This window comes from Rhineura floridana, chromosome 3 (genome assembly GCF_030035675.1).
Source record: "Rhineura floridana isolate rRhiFlo1 chromosome 3, rRhiFlo1.hap2, whole genome shotgun sequence".
NCBI classification, from domain to species: domain Eukaryota; kingdom Metazoa; phylum Chordata; class Lepidosauria; order Squamata; family Rhineuridae; genus Rhineura; species Rhineura floridana.
In genome coordinates, this window is record NC_084482.1 from 142521552 (window position 1) to 142539743 (window position 18192).

Sequence of the window (18192 nt, forward strand, 5' to 3'; positions counted from 1 at the left end):
AACAAATAAATAAAATAAAAATAAAATAAATGGTAGAAGTCAAATAAAAATGTGTTCTTCCAGGTGATGAGCAACATTACATGCTTAATTTTGGTCATATATTTAAAGGGAAACGTGATTTTAGCATTTTGCCAAAGAAGCATCCATTTAAGCATTTATGTACGATAGCCTTGCTCCTTCAAGGTCTTAATGAAAGCATATTAATTCAAATAAATCTCTTTCATCCATTTCAGACTATGGGTTGGCACTTATATGTAACAGTTATTTGCCCAAGAATGATTTGCTTTTTGAAACGATACAAATCACAACCATCTTTCCACAGTATTCCCATATTCTAATTTAAAGAATGTTTCATGGGGCTATTAAAACATCAAGATAATCACTATTTATGGAAACAAATCTTTCCTTTAAATATAATTTTTGACATGCTTGATAAATAAATATCCCTCCAGCTACAGAAATGGTTCATTGGCAATACAAATGTCTAAATGTCAGTGGAAATGAGTTGCATTTTATTTCAAGGAGTCCAAAGAAAATCTGTTTTGCTGCATTTTACTAATATTTGTAAATATGACAATCATTTTCATTACAAGCTGACTTTGATTGGGAATGGAATTTGCTCCACTCCCCACTATGTGCAACGCACAGTGCTTGGAATGAAATAATTAAGATTAACCAAATGATTAAATTAAAAACTCTGAATTACATGTGAAAGTAGTTCCTATAATTTCCAGGTGAACGGAATGTGAACTAAGTTCCGTTTGAGGTGGAACTTAAATATAATTTTTATATATGGGGGTTCCATCACACTTAATTCTGTGTGTAGTCATTGCATCTACCATTTTTTCCTATATGAAAAATGCTGCTGCTGTTCAAGCTTAAAGATCCTAATTATTGGGAAAAATAAATAAAACAATTGTTCACATTACATTGTGTGCATGGCTTTTTAATGTTTCTTAGTCTTCTTAAGTACATATTATACTTTAGTATAGCAGTTTGTAAGATTCAGAAGCTGAAAAAAATGTTGAGAATCATGTGGATGAATTGTGAATTGAACTGGAACTGGAACAAATTTCTTTTTGGAGTGGGTGAACTGGAATTGGAATCAATTCCTTTTTAAAGTGAACTTTCCGAGCACTTGCAGTCATGTGGGGAGTGAGCTTACAGGAGCAATATATGATTCAGCAAGTGGTCAAGTAACCTTGCAGGACCCTCATGTGACCCAAACAGTAGACTGTGACGCCATTCCCTGGCTCTCCCTGTCAGGTTCCTACCTGCTCGTGGTTACTGCCTGTCACTAGGCACCACCAGGGACTCCACCAGTCTGGACTGTCCTTTTTTATGGTTTCTCTCCCCGCTCTAGCATAGACCTCACCAGATCCCCCTGCTAGGCAGCACCACCAGTCACAACCTATAACCCGTATTCCCAGAGACTCTGCCTGAGTCGCTCTATCAGGTTACCTCTGTGACTGCGTGCTTAAGCTGTCCCAATCCCTTTGTATCAATGCAGATAATCCTGGTTTGCTCTGAATACTTGTGGTGTTATTCTCTTCACCGCTGCCACCATTTGTTACCCTTCAGCCTTGGTATTTACCTTACCCTCCCTTCTGGTCTGTGGAACCCCAGCTAAGGATCAGGCCTTTGGTAAACCAAATATATTTATTAAATAACAGAGATAACAAAACTTCTTTATAAAGGCACTTAAGCATATGGTTTCATCTATTCCTGAGGTACAGGTCTTAGTATTAATCCGAACTCCACACTCTCCTCACATCCACCAACTCTCCACACAATCTCCTCTCTTAAACCCACCAAAACAACCCACTAACATCCACCAACTCTCCACACAATCTCCTCTCTTAAATCCACCAAAACAACCCACTAACATCCACCAACTGTCCACCCAGATTTAACTGTCATCCTTCCATTTATACCCTCAGCCATTTTAAACACTCAGCCAATCATCCAGCATTCTACTGCCCATTCACTCCCCCCTCCTCTTTCATTCCACTTACCATGTATCTCCTATACAAACAGCACTTACCATATATACACTAATACATGAACATCACATCCCCCCCCCTTAAAATAACGGCAGAGTATTATTCCTGTTCCAGGATTCATACGCCGCGTTAACAAATAAAACAAGTCTCTCTGGGGAAAATGTCTTTCTTTGTTCCTCCGACTGGTCACGTCACTGCAGTCCCAGCCACCTGCCTTGACAGTCCATCGGCCAATACATTGTCCTTGCCTTTGATGAACTGGAAGTCCGCTTGATAGTCCTGTAGGGCCCAGGACCACCTCTGCAGCATAGTGTTATGGTTTTTCATAGTCTGTAACCATAACAAGGCCCGATGATCCGTTGTTACCGTGAATCTTCATCCCCACACGTATGGGCGCAACTTATTCAGTCCCCACACGACCGCTAGGCACTCCTTTTGGACCGATGAATAGTTTTTCTCCCTCGGCGTTAGCTTGCGACTCAGATACGCCACTGGATGTCTGGTGCCTTCTCTCTCCTGCAGCAAGACGACTCCCAGCGCGAGGTCTGATGCATCTGTAGCCACGATGAATGGTTGCTCATAGTCTGGTGCTACTAATATGGGTCCTTGGCACAAGGCTTGCTTCAGCAGATCAAAAGCCTTCTGACATTCATCCGTCCATACCACACGCTCAGAACACTTTTTCTTTGTCAATTCATGCAAGGGGGTTGCGATTTCCCCAAAATTTTTCACAAACTTCCTATAAAAACCAGCCACACCTAGAAATGCCCTAATTTGCTTTTTGGTTAAGGGGATCGGCCACGCTTGTATTGCCTCCACCTTGCTCCATAAGGGGGTGATTTTCCCACTCCCCACCTTAAGTCCTAAATAGACCACCTCCTTCAACCCAAACTGGCATTTCTTCGCTTTTATTGTGAGGCCTGCCTTTCTTAATGCCTCTAATACTGTTGTCAGGTGTTGGACATGCTCAGGCACCGACTTGCTAAAAATGGCCACGTCATCGATATAGGCCACTGCAAAATCTGCCATGCCTCACAACACAGTATTGATTAGCCTCTGAAACGAACTTGGTGAGTTCCTTAGTCCCATGGGTAAGGTCACAAACTCATATAACCCATCTGGTGTACTGAAGGCAGTTTTGGCTCTGGATTGCTCGTCTAGTTCCATTTACCAAAATCCTTTACAGAGGTCTAACGTAGAGATACTGGTTGCTGCCCCCAATAACTCTAACATTGCGTCTACCCTAGGCATAGGATATGCATCTGGGACCGTAATTTTATTGATTAGCCGATAATCAATGCAAAATCTTGTCATTCCATCTTTTTATGGAACCAGGACAATACTTGAGGCCCAGGGACTGATAGATTCCTTGATCACTCCTAGTTCCAGCATATCTTCGACCTCCTTTTTGATCTCACTCAAAACTTTCCCATTCACACGGTACGGCATAGATCTGATTGGGACATGATCTCCAGTATCAATGGAATGTTTGGCTATACTGGTTCGGCCAGGTTTATTGCTAAAGAGATCCCCATAGTTTTTCAACTCTCTCAGAATCCCTTCTCTTACTTCCTCCTGCACCTCCTCTGACCATTCCAATTGATCTACCCCTTCTTTGTCTTTGCTTTCCTGTACCAAATCTGGAAGTTCAGACCCACTTCCCTCAGGGAATAAGGTAACTTGCAACACCTTTGCATCCCTGGTATGGTAAGGCTTTAACATATTTACATGAACCACTTTGCTTTTGTTTAATTGGTCTGTGGTGATTACATATGTCACTGTGTCAAGCCTTTCCCTTATGGTATATGGTCCTTCCCAGCTAGCCTGTAATTTGTCATGTTTCCTGGGTATGAACGCCATAACCATATCTCCCACATCATACACACGTTCCCTGGCTGTTCTGTCATACCAGTAACGTTGCTTCTCCTGTGCTTGACTCAAATTCTCTTTCACTACTTCCATCATTGATGTTAATTTATTGCGGAATTCCAACACAAAATCTACTACAGATGTTTTGTACTCTCCCAGGGTTCCTTCCCATGAATTTTTTAACAGTTCCAAAGGTCCCCTCACTTTTCTAGTGAACATCAGTTCAAAGGGTGAGAAGCCTGTTGACTCTTGAGGGACTTCTCTGTATGCAAATAAGAAGCATCCCAAACGTTCATCCCAGTCTTGTGGGTGATCTTGAACATAGCTTCTTATCATGCCCTTCAAAACCCCATTGAATCTCTCTGTTAGCCCATTAGTGGCGGGATGGTAAGTAGTGGTCTTTAGATGTTTTAGACCACAACATTTCCACATACATTGCATCACTTCTCCCATGAATACACTGCCTTGATCCATCAGCACTTCATGAGGGAAACCCAGCCTCATAAAGATTTTTAATAAAGCCTCTGCCACTACAGGGGCTTCTACAGATCTTAGTGCTTCTGCGTCTGGGTACCTGGTGGCAAAATCCACCACCACCAATAGATATTTCTTGCCATGCCTTGTGGGTTTGGAAAAAGGGCCCACGAAATCTATTCCCGCTCTATAAAAGGGTTGTCCAATTATAGGAAGGGGCTTTAAGGGTGCCTTAGTCTTTACTCCACTTTTTCCCACCTTTTGGCATATACCACAAGATAGACAATGTTGTTTTACATCTTTGGAGATGTTTGGCCAATAATAGTGCGCAGCCAATCTCCTCTTGGTCTTTTTTATTCCCAGATGTCCTGCACATGGGACATCGTGGGCTACCTCTAGCAATCTGGTTCTATATTTGCTAGGTACTATCAATTGCTTCACTGGTTCACATTCATCCTTTCTCTCAGCAGGCATCCACTGTCTATATAAAATCCCATTCTCACACACAACTTGATTCCTCAGTTTGTCAGTGAAAGGAATCTGTTGGGTCAGGGCTTGCTCCTTTATTTGCTTCAAACTGGTATCCTTATCCAGTTCTTCTCTGAAATGCTCTGTCTCTTCCCCAGAGACCATTTGATACAGTTTGTCTCCTTCAGCAGGCCTGCCAAGGGTTGCTATGGTGACCTGAGGCTCGCAAACAGGTTCCACCCTGTTTCCTTCAGCCCCTTTTAACATGGCTTCTGTTTCTCTGCCAAGTTGCTGTCTGGTTACCACATATATTTTCCCTTGTGCCCCCATAACATCTCTTCCCAGTATCACTGGTTCTGGTTGTTGGGCATTAATACCTACTTTATATTTGCCCTCTCGGCCTCTCCACTCCATTTTCACTAGGGCCATAGGCAAGCTTTCTGGTCTACCCCTCACTCCTTGAATAGTCACCGTTTCCTGAGGTAATATTTCCTCAGATTTTATTAAATCTGGCCTCAGTAACGTCTGAGCGGCACCAGTATCAAGCAATGCCCAATAATTTGCCCCTTGTACACTCACTTCCTCTCTCAGACTTGAATCAAGGTCTGTTACTTCTATCCAGTTTATCTGGCAGAACTGAACCTTTTTCGTGGTTAGATCTTTTGGTTCTATTTTTACTGCCCTTGCCTGAGCAGGATTACTAATGGGGTTGGCAACCCCACATTGAAAACGTAGGTGCCCCGGTCTACCACATTTATAGCATAATTTCTCCTCTGTTTTAGGGTACACCGATCCACTCTGTTGCCAGGCCTGGCCTCCAAGAGGTTTTCTGTATCTTTAAAAGTTGTTCAGGGGGAAGGAAGAATTCCACCTTGTGGTTTTTCCCATTACAGGGTTGCAAGAACACCTGCACTTGGCTGACTTTCTCTTCTCCTAAAGATACAGGATCAGTCTCAGGCCCTGAGCCTGGCAACCCTAGACTGCCAGGATATGTAATATTGCTGAATTATCAAGTAGGCCTCAGACATTGCAAGGGGATGAGGAGAAGACCTCTGCACTTGACACACCACCAGTGGCCAAGGTCCCAATGTACGGCTGGCCTTGCTATGGAGCAGGGAGTACTATGGTGGGATAGAAGATCACAGGAATTGGTGTCTGAATGGCGCAACAAGGCTTTTTAAAGCATTGGCTCTAGCCTGTGTGTGTGTGTGTGTATTATATTGGGTCTGCTTCAGCAGCAAAATGTCTTGGGCTGGGCTGGCATTGTTCCAAACCTTTTGTCTGGAGGAAGTAGGTGGGGGCTCAGAGACTAGTCACTCTGTTTAAACTCAAAGACAGCAACCTGCAATCACCTAGACAGAAAATGAAGAAGAACCTGTCCATCTGAGTTTCTCACACTTCTGTCAGGAAATCTAACAGCTGCCTTAGGCAACAGTCGAGGGATGAGCTCTGTTTACTGTAGCAACATGGCTTTCACCTTTTTTAAGAAAAATCATTGGGCAGTCTTTCTATACCAGGTCTCCCAGAGTTAGAGGTTAGAATAATGCCCATCTGAGCAAACAAGGATCAGCAGTGGACCTTCATTATGAAGTCACATGGAAAATCATCCAGATTTGTCTTAACTATGTACTTTTAAAGAAGTGTGTTCTGTGTAGCAGTACAATGCACATTTTAAATTAATTTGCCAGTATTTTAATAGCTTGTGCCAAGCAACAAACCCACTGATAGAGACTTGCTCATGTCACTTAGGCTGAAGGATATGAAATAGCTGGTCAACCAGGTGGTTTTCAGTGCAGTTCTGCGTTCAAAGGAATCCACAAGGGCACTGCATTTCTCAAGCCCATTAACCAAATTATTTTAAAATCTGTTCTCCCACTGCACAAACTCAGGCATTTTCTTTAGAGGGTTGACATTTTTCATTTCAAATGCAATCCAGACAGTTGAATTTAAAACAAAATTGCTGCAAAGCACACGGAAAGCTGTGAATATGTAAGCCTCATGCAAAGTGCAAAACCAAGTGAGTGAAACTATTTTTCTTCCTCTTTCATTGGTGCCACTATTTCAACTTTGTGTGAATAAAACTGGTGTTTAGCTTGGCTCTGACAAGTGAAATGAAATAAGCTGGCCTACCAAACAATTCCAGCTTTGTATGCACAGTAATGATTAGACTTTGTGGAAACGAGGAGAAATATGGCACTTACTCAAGGGTCTCGGGGCCACTGGAAATTAGGATGCACTGGAAAGAGAATGTTGTTCTCAAGCCGGAGCAATTGACAATTGTGGTAATAAAAGCATCTCATTAAGAGCCAAATTAAGTACTAATTTGCAATAGGTAGGAAAATATTTTTTCTAGTTTAAGACTTTATAATTTGTGTGCAAAATACTTCAAATAGAATATAGCTGACATAACATAATGTTCACTGCTTAGGTCAGTTTTTTCTATTGGATTTCTGTAATACTAAATCAGTATTTTCTCCTTATAGATATGCTACACAGAATCATAGAATAGTAGAGTTGGAAGGGCCTTATAAGACCATTGATTATAACCCCCTGCTAAATACAGGAGTCAACTTAAAGCATACCCAACAGGTGGCTGTTCAGCTGCCTCTTGAATGCCTCCTGTGTTGGAGAGTGCACCATGGACTTGACATTTACAAATCATCTAGCATCCTAATCCTGTGAAAATGTACTGTTACAGAGGTACAATGTTTGAGGGAGAAAAGGCCAGGGGCCTCTACTCATCTGCTTTTCATAGTAGAAGAGGGAGTTTCAGTAAGTGCAGTTTTGCTCACCTCTGCCCATCAAGCTGCCACTGCCCCAAAACATTCTGGGCTGCTACTGGATGGAAGGGCGGGATATAAATCCACATCCTATTTTGTATCTCTTTTCAAGGTTCAGCAGTCTACCCTTCTTTCCATTCTGTCCATGAGAAATCATATGATTATGAAATGCATTTATTTAGAACAGGAATGGGAAAGCTGTAGCCCTCTAGATGTTGCTAGACTGCAACTCTCACCATTCCTAGCCAGTGGCTATGCTGGCTGGGGCTGAAGGGAGTTAGAGTCCAGCAACGTATGTGAAGGATCATAGGTTACCCATCACTGATTTAGAACAGATATCTTTCCTTTCTGTTACTAGCTCCCACAAAGCTATCACCTCCCAATATGGACATCACATGATGTGACCATTAATCAAGCCACTCTAGGTATGGCAACTGAGTCCAGTACTGAGCTGATTTCTTTTAAAACTTGGGTTTGTTGGTGGAAGTAGAGGACATAAGAAAATATAATGAAGCTCTATTTTATACTGAGTTGGACCACTGGATCATCAAGCTTCAGCTCCCTGGCAGGGAGATGTCTACAGCCCTGCTAAGAGCCTTTTAAATTGGAGACTGAATGTGGGACTTTCTGAATAGTTTCCACTGAGCTATGTCCCCTCCTAAGTAACTATGCTTTCCTGTCTCTTCCCCAGATGTGTGTTGTGTCAAGAATTAATTAGTCCCAACCTGTAGCAAGGCTTTTATTAATTTATTTAAAAAGTATACCTGCCCCGTTTCAATGCATTTGCATTGTTTAGCGTGGCTTGCAGTTAAAAACAAATCATTTCCATAACAGAAACAAAACAACAGCATAAAATAGAAAGAGGCTCAGGAGATAAAAAAAATTCAAAGATGGGATTTAATCACCTGTAGGCAGTGAACCCTCCTCATAATCTCAATTTTGCAGTTCATTTTGTCTTTGGAACAAACTTCTCAGATACAGTTTCCTAGGGTTAGTCATCATATTGAAAGGTTCATAGGTATGTGGGAGTATAGCCAAACCTATGCATAGCTTGTGCTAGATAAAAATTCTGCCTTAAGAAAACCTCAGTTTCTGCAACCTGTTAATTTTCGCACATTTGCATTGATTTTGAGAGGTTACTCTGTTTCTTCTAGTCATGGAGAGAGGCAAAGAGCTCTGCATGACTCCAAAGGCCCATTCTGTGACAACTTAGATTACAGTTCATTCCTTCCACAGTTTCTGAGATTTCTCCAGGCATTGTCCACATATATTCATGTCTCTTTCTGCAGCCATAAGGATAAGACATTTGCATTTTAAAAAACTCACAATGATTCCTGGGATGCTGACTTCACATTTTATTAAATTCTGTTCTGGTGTAATGCTACTATGAAATCACTGAAATACTTGCAGTCCTAGATATACAGCTAGTTCAAAGAGGCTGAATATGCATAGCATATAAATGGATCACATTAATTCTGTTACTCTCCCATTCCTGTCACACACCAACTCTACAAACAAACATTTGTTTCAAACTGTTTTTAATATTGTATTTTTAAATTGCTGTAACCTGCCCTGGGAACTTGTTGTGAAGGGTGGGAAAGAAATACACAAATTTCATTGGGTGTTTGTCACTGATACAATTGCTTTGACTGACGTTACTACACCAATATGACCCTCAAAATGTCATGTCACTGGCTTAATGATACAAGTTAGGATGTTACATTGGTGCAGTGTTACAACAATATAAAACAGAAGATTAAAAAGTAGTTAAAACAATTTACAATCAGAGGAATAGGTTGAGTCCTAAAAATATGTTTCAAGTGTCAAAGGGTAAAGGCATTTTACAACAGATAAATAGCTAAAAAACATAATCATATAATTATTAAATAACATTAAACATTAAAATAATGTTAAAAAGACAGGAACAGCTAAAAAACCTTGTGCAGTTGACTTAATCAACTTTCAGCCTAACCTACCTCACAGAGTTGTCGCTAATATAAAATGGGGAGGAAGAACCCAGGAAGAAAAGTGAGGAGCAAACAGTGTCTCTAGGGTAAAAGGGATGTCCTCAGCATATGATGAAAGCTGTACAAAGAGGTGACAGTCTTATGTACCTCTCAGGGGAATTCTTCAGTTTAGGGGATTCCACAGAAATGCCCTCTCCCATGCCACTAACTTCCAAGGGTATTGGAACTACCAAGAGGGCCCCCTACACTGATCTTAACAGCCAAGAGGATTTGTAGGGAAGGACGCAGTCTTTCAGATATTTGAGGCTGCTTGGAAAGTGCATAAATGCTACTATTCTTTCAGGACATCAGTATTCTGGTTTAGGAAGCTGTGCAGCCCAGTCATATCATATGCATGTTTATTTGCAATCGAGTCCTGATCAGCACTGCAGCTTCCATTGGATTTCTAAATATACTTTAATGTCTGTAAGCTTCCTATTTTCAAAGGACAATGAATAAATGATCTTTTGATATATCACCCAGAATTTGGTTAGCAAAAACTAGCATTGCCAAGAGGAGGTAATTTATGAGAGAAAGGCCCAAACCACACACCAAAATTTCCAGATCCAAGTACTTGAAAACTTAAGGGTTTGAAATCAGAAACCAAACTGTCCCAGACTGCTTTGATTTAGTTTTCGTATAGAGTTTGTTTGTAGTTCAAATCTTCCAGCCAAACCAAGATTAGGGTTTCAGGTTTACAGTCTAATCCTCACATCTTACAATGCATCTCAGCATGTAATGCTATCCAAAGTATTGTGAACAAGAACTGGCTCATTTATAAAGCAATCTTCAGAGCTTCATGGTTCTGGGATCTCATCCTTGTTCTTACATAAACAGTTTTATGTACTGGCAGTTTTTGAACAAATAACTGTTCCTCATCCTCAGTTGCCCTTGCCACACTGTAAAAATGGGAACATCAGTGATGCTTTGCATGCTAAAAATGCTATCATAGTCATTACTCTTTGAACCTTCTTTAGTTTTAATATTTATTTAGACTCAAGGAGAGCTTTGCACACACCATGGACTGCAAAAAAGGCAAATAATTGGGTGTTAGAACAAATTAAACCAGAACTGTAACTAGAAGCTAAAATGATGAAACTGAGGTTATCATACTTTGGACACATACTGAGAAGACATGATTCACTAGAAAATACCATAATGCTGGGGAAAACAGAAGGGAGTAGAAAAAGAGGAAGGCCAATCAAGAGATGAATTGATTCCATAAAGGAAGCCACAGACCTGAACTTACGAGATCTGAACAGGGTCATCCATAACAGATGCTATTGAAGGTCACGGATTCATAGGGTCGCCATAAGTCATAATCGACTTGGAGGCACATAACAACAAAGACTCAACCTCAGTATGGCTGTTTCCTAGATGTTTATTCATTTGAGGCTTTCAGGAACATGTTCCATTCTTAAATTACACTGCACTGGAGAGTGGGAGAAGACAGAGTGTTCCTTTAAGAATGAGCTCTTGTCTTTCTCTAACTTCTAGTTCTTAGCTCACACTCTCAAGCATTTCTAGAAATGGAAAGAGCCCAGGTGCTTGACTTGGTCCAACCCTGGTGGGCCAAACCTCTTTTGGGAGCAGCAACTTCTCTGAGAAAATGAAAGGCTGGGTTTGAAGAGCTGAGAGATAATTATTTTTATCCACTTAAGCTGTAGTTAGACTCTTTAAGCCTCTGCTAACTATGACTAGAGCCACCATAAGGTTGCACGATGCAATCTATCAGTGCATTTCCATCAGAGAGTGAGTTTGGCAACCATGAGAGAGAAGCTATTCCCCTCCCAAAGGTGGTTGGTTGCCCCTTTTTGAACTGCAGACGAACACTTTACATTTCAGTCTTTACACATCTAATTTAACCAAACTGGAACAATTTTTAAGAGGCTTTTCCATCTCAAGAAACATTCTGTATTACATTCCTATAGAAAAATCATTTCTTGGATGGTAACTTTTTCATTACTCTTTTTTCTTGGTAGATGTGTGGACTATAGGGAAATTCTAACATTTTTGGATCAAATTCAGAGCAATCCAGTACCATTTGGCAAGCATGGACCTTGATTAAGTTTGTTTCTGGCTTATGATTCTGGGGAGAAGGAGAAGACACTTTAGGGCTTCATATGATATGATATCTTAAACAGTCTACAGAGATACCCAGAATTATAAGGAATATGTACTCTTTATTTAAACATTTTAGAAAGTGAAAGTTATTTTTTGACGCTCTTCCTGAGGAGAGAAAACTTGGCAGTTTTGAAAACACATCAGCTCACTCTTAAATGTAAATGTACTGCCTTCAAGTCGATTCCGACTTATGGTGATCCTATGAATAGGGTTTTCATGAGGCTAAGAGGCAGTGACTGGCCCAAGGTCACCCAGTTGTGTCTTCTTTAAACCCCAGAATTTAGAATAAAAAATTAGGATTAGTATATCCAGTATAGAGTCCAGTAGCATGTGTTTTCTTAAAAAAAATTCTCAGCTTTTAAAAATGCTAAGGGCATGTGATGCTATTCACTTGTATAGAGTACTGTCGCCTTGTTTTGCTTTCTGTGGCAGCCATTTTGTCCTAGCACCCACTGCACTTTTATCAAAATATGAGTACTAGCACCTCAGTTTTTACAACAACAACAAAAACGCACTGGCAAAGGGTATAATTCTGTATGTTTCCGAGCTCGATTCAAGGTGCTGGTTTTAACCTATAAAGCCTTACATGGCTTAGGACCACAATACCTGATGGAACGCCTCTCCCAACATGAACTCACCCATACACTACGCTCAACATCCAAGGCCCTCCTCTGGGTGCCTACTCCGAGGGAAGCTTGTAGGATGGCAACAAGGGAGAGGGCCTTCTCAGTGGTGGCCCCCAAATTATGAAATGATCTTTCTGACGAGCTGTGCCTGGCACCAACACTGTTATCTTTTCGGGGCCAGGTCAAGACTTTCCTCTTCTCCCAGGCATTTTAGCATGTGTTTTTAAATTGCTTTTTAAAAAATGTGTTTTTAAATTTGTATATTTGTTTTTAATGTTTTTAATTGTTGTAAACTGCCCAGAGAGCTTTGGATATGGGACGGTATACAAATGCAATAAATAAATAAATAAATAAAATTCCTCACTGATGTTGTGAAATGAGATTTGGGCTTGTGTAAGAACCAGAAGGATCTATTTCAGGAATTTTATTGTGAAGGATTTACAAACTGTTTTGGTACATCTCTTTACTTGGGTCAATTACTTGAGTCAGCTGCTGAACATTATGAAACTGTGAACGCCACTCATTAGAGGTAACAATCTTATTATAGTAATTTTTTCATGTCTCTTGACTTTTTTTAAACTGACAGACCTATGCAGTTGTCTAAAATTTTCTCAAATAGGCAGTCATTGTAATAATTGTCCTGTATTGCTTTTAATTTTTTTATGTTGTTGTACACCACCTTGATGTTCTGTGACAGAGCAGCATATAAATACTTTTATAAATAAAATAGTAAATAAACAAAACAAAATAAATTGTTCTGGGATGTAAGAGATCTGAACTTCTGTTTTCTTCAAGAAATGTTCAGTCTCACTTCAGTCTATAATTTCACCTCTTGAACATGTTCACAACTCAGTAACAGAAACAAGTTGGGAGAGGCTAGGCCACCATTGTAGGATAATTGATTTTAGCTGCAAAAAGTATACTTACCAGGAAGCAAGTCCAGTTGAATTCAGTGGGACTTACTTCTAATTAGACATTTCTAGGATCACCTGCAAGCCTGCAAACAAGCTTTCAATCTAATTAAATCCAAGCGCTCTGGACGCTGTTAGTACCCAATAAGATGTTATCCCTGGCATCCCATATTGACAATAAATCAATTGTATTTGATAGTCCACACCATAAACAATTACATACTTACATACACACATACTAAATGGCCATTGTGGTCTCTTCCTGGCCTGAAATTGTGAACTCTTAACCAGCGTCCCAATGCCTGTAATTGAATTATGTATAAGCAGTCTACAACATTTAAATTATAAATTATAAAACACCAAACATGCAAAAATAAATGACATATTCTAATAAGACCTACCAGGTCACTAATATTCCCTCATCAAGGTGGCTATTATTTTTTGTTTGGCCCAAATTGTGGAACGGTTCTGACCTGACATGGCTGAAGTACAGGATTATTCATACTGGTGCAGATCAAGATCATTTTGTTTTTACAATTTAGATTGTAAGGTGTTTAAGACAGGAGCCAGTATTATCTTGCTTAAGTTACACTATTGACCACCATGTACACTGAAGACCTGATATGAAATAAAAATATTGCTACTTCTCTTCCCACCCAAGGTGGTGGGAGCAAGGAACCTAACTGATGGTGGTGTAGCTCTGGATTCAACTGTTCTCTGTTGCCACAAAAAGATTATCAAGTAGGGTTGCCGGGTCAGAAGCATCTCAAACCCTGAGATGTTTGGGGTGGGCCCGAGTGATGTCATGGGGTGGGTCCAAGTGATGTCACAGGGTGGGTCCAAGTGATGTCACAGGGTGGGTCCAAGTGATGTCATGGGGTGGGTCCAAGTGATGTCATTGAGCATGGTACATTAAGCATCAATCACAGTTGTTTGCACATACAATTCATACAAAAACATTTATCTGATTGGAAATTAAGATAGAAATCTTAGCTAAAGATGGAGCCTAGGTAGGGAACATTTAATATAGCCAACTTGCTTCTGGCAAAAAGGGTTTAAGTGCCCTCAGACCAGGCCAGGCCAGTCTCCAGAAGGCCATTGTAGGAAGAAAGGAGCCTAGTGTTGTGGAGATGTTAGATGGGAGCACTCAGGAGTAAAGATGGATGCCCCCGAAGATCTGCAATTCTAAACACACTTACTAAGGGACTAAGCCCCATAGAACTCAATAGGACTTATTTCTCAGTAGATATGGTTTGGATTGTGTTGTTGGTAAAGTTTGACTAGGGATCCTCTGCAAAGATATCCATATCTAAGTAGGGTTGGCTACCCCCTGCCTGGAATGCCCTGCCCCTACCTTTTAACATCCAAATTTCTTTACAGATTTGACCCTTCACTTCCGAAAGAGGTCTGAGTAATGACTAAGAAGATTCTCTACCCTTTTCTGTCTCCCCTGTGGGCTGCTATAAACTCACTTCATCAGCCAACCCAATTCCGGTGAATATAATTGACAGAGAGAAAGCACACATGATTTGGTCTACCTTCATAGGCAGCAGCTTCAACAATTGCAGCCACACTGCCCAGCAGTATGTGAATTCTCTTTTACCACTTTTGGACAAGAAACAAACAACAAGGTGCATCATCTGTGGTTTTAAGAAGGTTGAGCGGAGTGCATGGAACCACTGTTGTTGCTTCTATGGATGAAAGGGAATGAGGATAAAGGTAAATGACATGCAAATAGAAAAAGAAAAAGAAAAGACAGTGATGATTTCTTAAATGCAATACCATACCAACCACAACAAGATTCCTACGAGTAAGGCAGAAAACTAAGCATCCCACAACCAGCCAGGATTCCTAACCAAAAACCAAAAATGGAAAAATGAAGAAATATTTGTATAAGCATGACTATCAAATATGTTTATTATTTACACAACCTGTAAAGATATTTATAGTGCAATCCTACATTTATTTATTCAGAAGCAAGTCCCAATGTATTCAGTGGGGCTTACTCAAACAGGGACAGAACTGCAACCTCAAGTGATGAGCAACTTCATTCATGCAACCCAAAATTCAGAATCATGCCACTTTAAGCTGTTTTGCAACTGTTTATACTTGTTTTTATGGTTATTGGATTTTAAAGGGATTTATTTCTTATTGTGAGCTGCCTTTGTTTCCAGATTGCAACCCTACCTTACAGTGTTGTTGGAAAGATTCCCATACACACACTGGAAATGTAAAAATACATACACCCCATATAATAGTTTATTGTCACAACCAGTTGATCATTGCAGAACATTAAAAAAAATCAGTATTCGTTTCCTCCATAATAAAAACAGTGATACGTAAGTAAGCCCTGCCTAATTGCTTTAAAAATAGGATTGAAATCGGAGAGAAAGATATACAACACAAATACAATCCTTTGCTATGTTTACTCAAAAGTCCCATCAATTTACAGCACAATCCTAACTATGTCTACTCAAAAGGCCTATTGAATTCAATGGGGTTTAATCTGAGTATGTTAACTCTGGAAAAACAAGTATTGGGTTAAAGCTTCATATTGGGAAGTTTGTAAAACACTGCCCTCTTCAAAATTTAAACCTATCTGACTCCTACACACGAGAGAAAAAGACTGAAAGCTTACTTATTGTGAGATGTTCAGAAAAGCAGGAAAAAGCACATTTTCTGAGCCTTGGGCCAGTCACTGCCTTTCTGCCTCAGAGGGAGGCAATGGTAAACCCCACTGAATACCACTTACCATGAAAACCCTGTTCATAGGGTTGCCATAAGTCAGAATTGACTTGAAGGCAGACAGTTCAATTTGACTCTATAGATTTTTGGCTCTATAATTCCTTGTCAATCACAACCCTGACTTCTTATTGGCTAAAACCTGAAAGGGCAAGGATTAGAGCAGAATTTAGAGCAACTAAGAAGTGATAGAGGGGTGGCTGACGTTTGGGTGTTTATCTCTGGAACCAGACCACCTAGAAACTTATTTTTTTAAAATGAAAGCTGAAAGTCCGAAGGTTAAGGTGAGTCACCCAGAGACCCAGAGGGGACCCCCAAAAACCTGAGTCTTCAGCTGAAAAAATGGAGATTTGGTAACCCTATTATCAAGTCATTGGACTTGAAAGTGGGCAGATCTGAGACTGGCTGCTGGGTAAAGGCCTGTTGTCTAGAGCAGTGGTTCCCAAACTTTATCCCTATAGACCACTTGAAAATTGGTGGACCGCTTAATGGTATTTCTGCCTGTTGCAACAATTGTAATTCCATAGAATTCAAATTGTAATTCAATTAAACACAATATAAGAAATAAGACGCAATAAAAATACAGTTTAAAATCAGTATGAATTTGTAATGCAATGGACGTGCCCTTTCCCCTCTTCAGCCACAAACCCACAGACATTCCATGGATCACCTGAATGCTGACTGTCTATGGACCACAGTTTGGGAACCCTGTTCTAGAGCACAGTAGAGCAACTGAGTGGTTTCTGCCAGTGACATTGATCAGATTCAAGCAGTCAGCAAGTCTGAGAGTCTTCATTTTGGTGGCAGTGGATTGGCAATCCCACATTCCTAACATCTCAAACCAGAAGGATTATGGGCTTTCCTTTCTTTGGCCAGCAAGCCTGGTAGCACAAGAGGTAGGGGAAAAATGGTTGCTGCTTCCAGATGGCTTGTTGATGGAATATTCATTCTTATTTGTTTGCACAAAGTTTGTGGGGATGTTAGACGATATCAGTTGTTTATTGGGCATTCATTTTGATTTGTTTTTGGTCTGGTTACATAATGTCTTACCAAGCAATTGTTATCCTACACTCTGCATTTTCCTGCCACACCTATTACAAAAAGTCTGTTTTTTGGGGTTTGTTGCTAAATCAACTTTAATTTTGCAGCCTGAATTTGCCAGTATGTGACTGAATCCCACTCGAAAATAATAACATTCTGGAAGTGTCCTGTGGCTGATCCTCGGGGCTCCTGGTTAAAGCCTTGCAACAACACCTTGCGGCCGAAAGGCGGGGTATAAATAAACATTAAAAAAACAAAAAAACACCTTCTAGCAGTAATTTTGTTCTATAGTTAGTATCATAATCATGAAAATATACATTAAATGGTTTTCTTTAAATGACATCTGTAGCATATCTATAATTTTGCCACCTAAAATATATAGTTGCTAAGGAAAAGTGAAGAGTGAAGGTTTTTGTTATTATATTATACTCTCTCTCTACACACACACACACACACACACACACACACACACACACACAGAGAGAGAGAGAGAGAGAGAGAGAGAGAGAGAGAGTTGAATGGCCTCCAAAATCAATACTATATGTTGAAAAGCCTGTATGTTTTTCCAATGATTTAAAAATAAAATAAAATTGTAGAATAAAAATATAGCTTAACTTTCCCCTCCTCACTCTCTCAAATAATTTGCCTTTTCAACAATATTAAATGTGAAGCCCCTCTCATTCTATTCCCCCTTTTAGACAGGAAATGCCTTAAGGAATCAAACTTTTTGTTAGCTTCCTTAAACTGTATGAAATTATTGTGTTAGGCGGATGTGAACTTTACATTTAAACTACAACTGTTTAATGAGCAAATAATTTGCATCAGTCACAAGATCTTTGCTTCTTGTTCCTGTGCCAGAAAGTCATGGTGATGAGATGAATTCTGTTGGGCTCTGTTACTATGAAAAATATTTCCCCTGGCAATAAGGGGTATAGTGTGCATTAGATGTTGGGACGCTGCATAGCTGTGGTTGCTTGATGTCACTGGAAATGGGAGTGCAACATAATTATTTTTTATAATAAGCATCTACTCCATAAAGTTGCATATTGCTCCAAGTTAAATAAAGTCAAGTTCTCTTATGTCTGCCATATCTTGATCTATGGAGTCATTATTTCTGCTATATTCAAAGATATGTTAAAACTTTAATT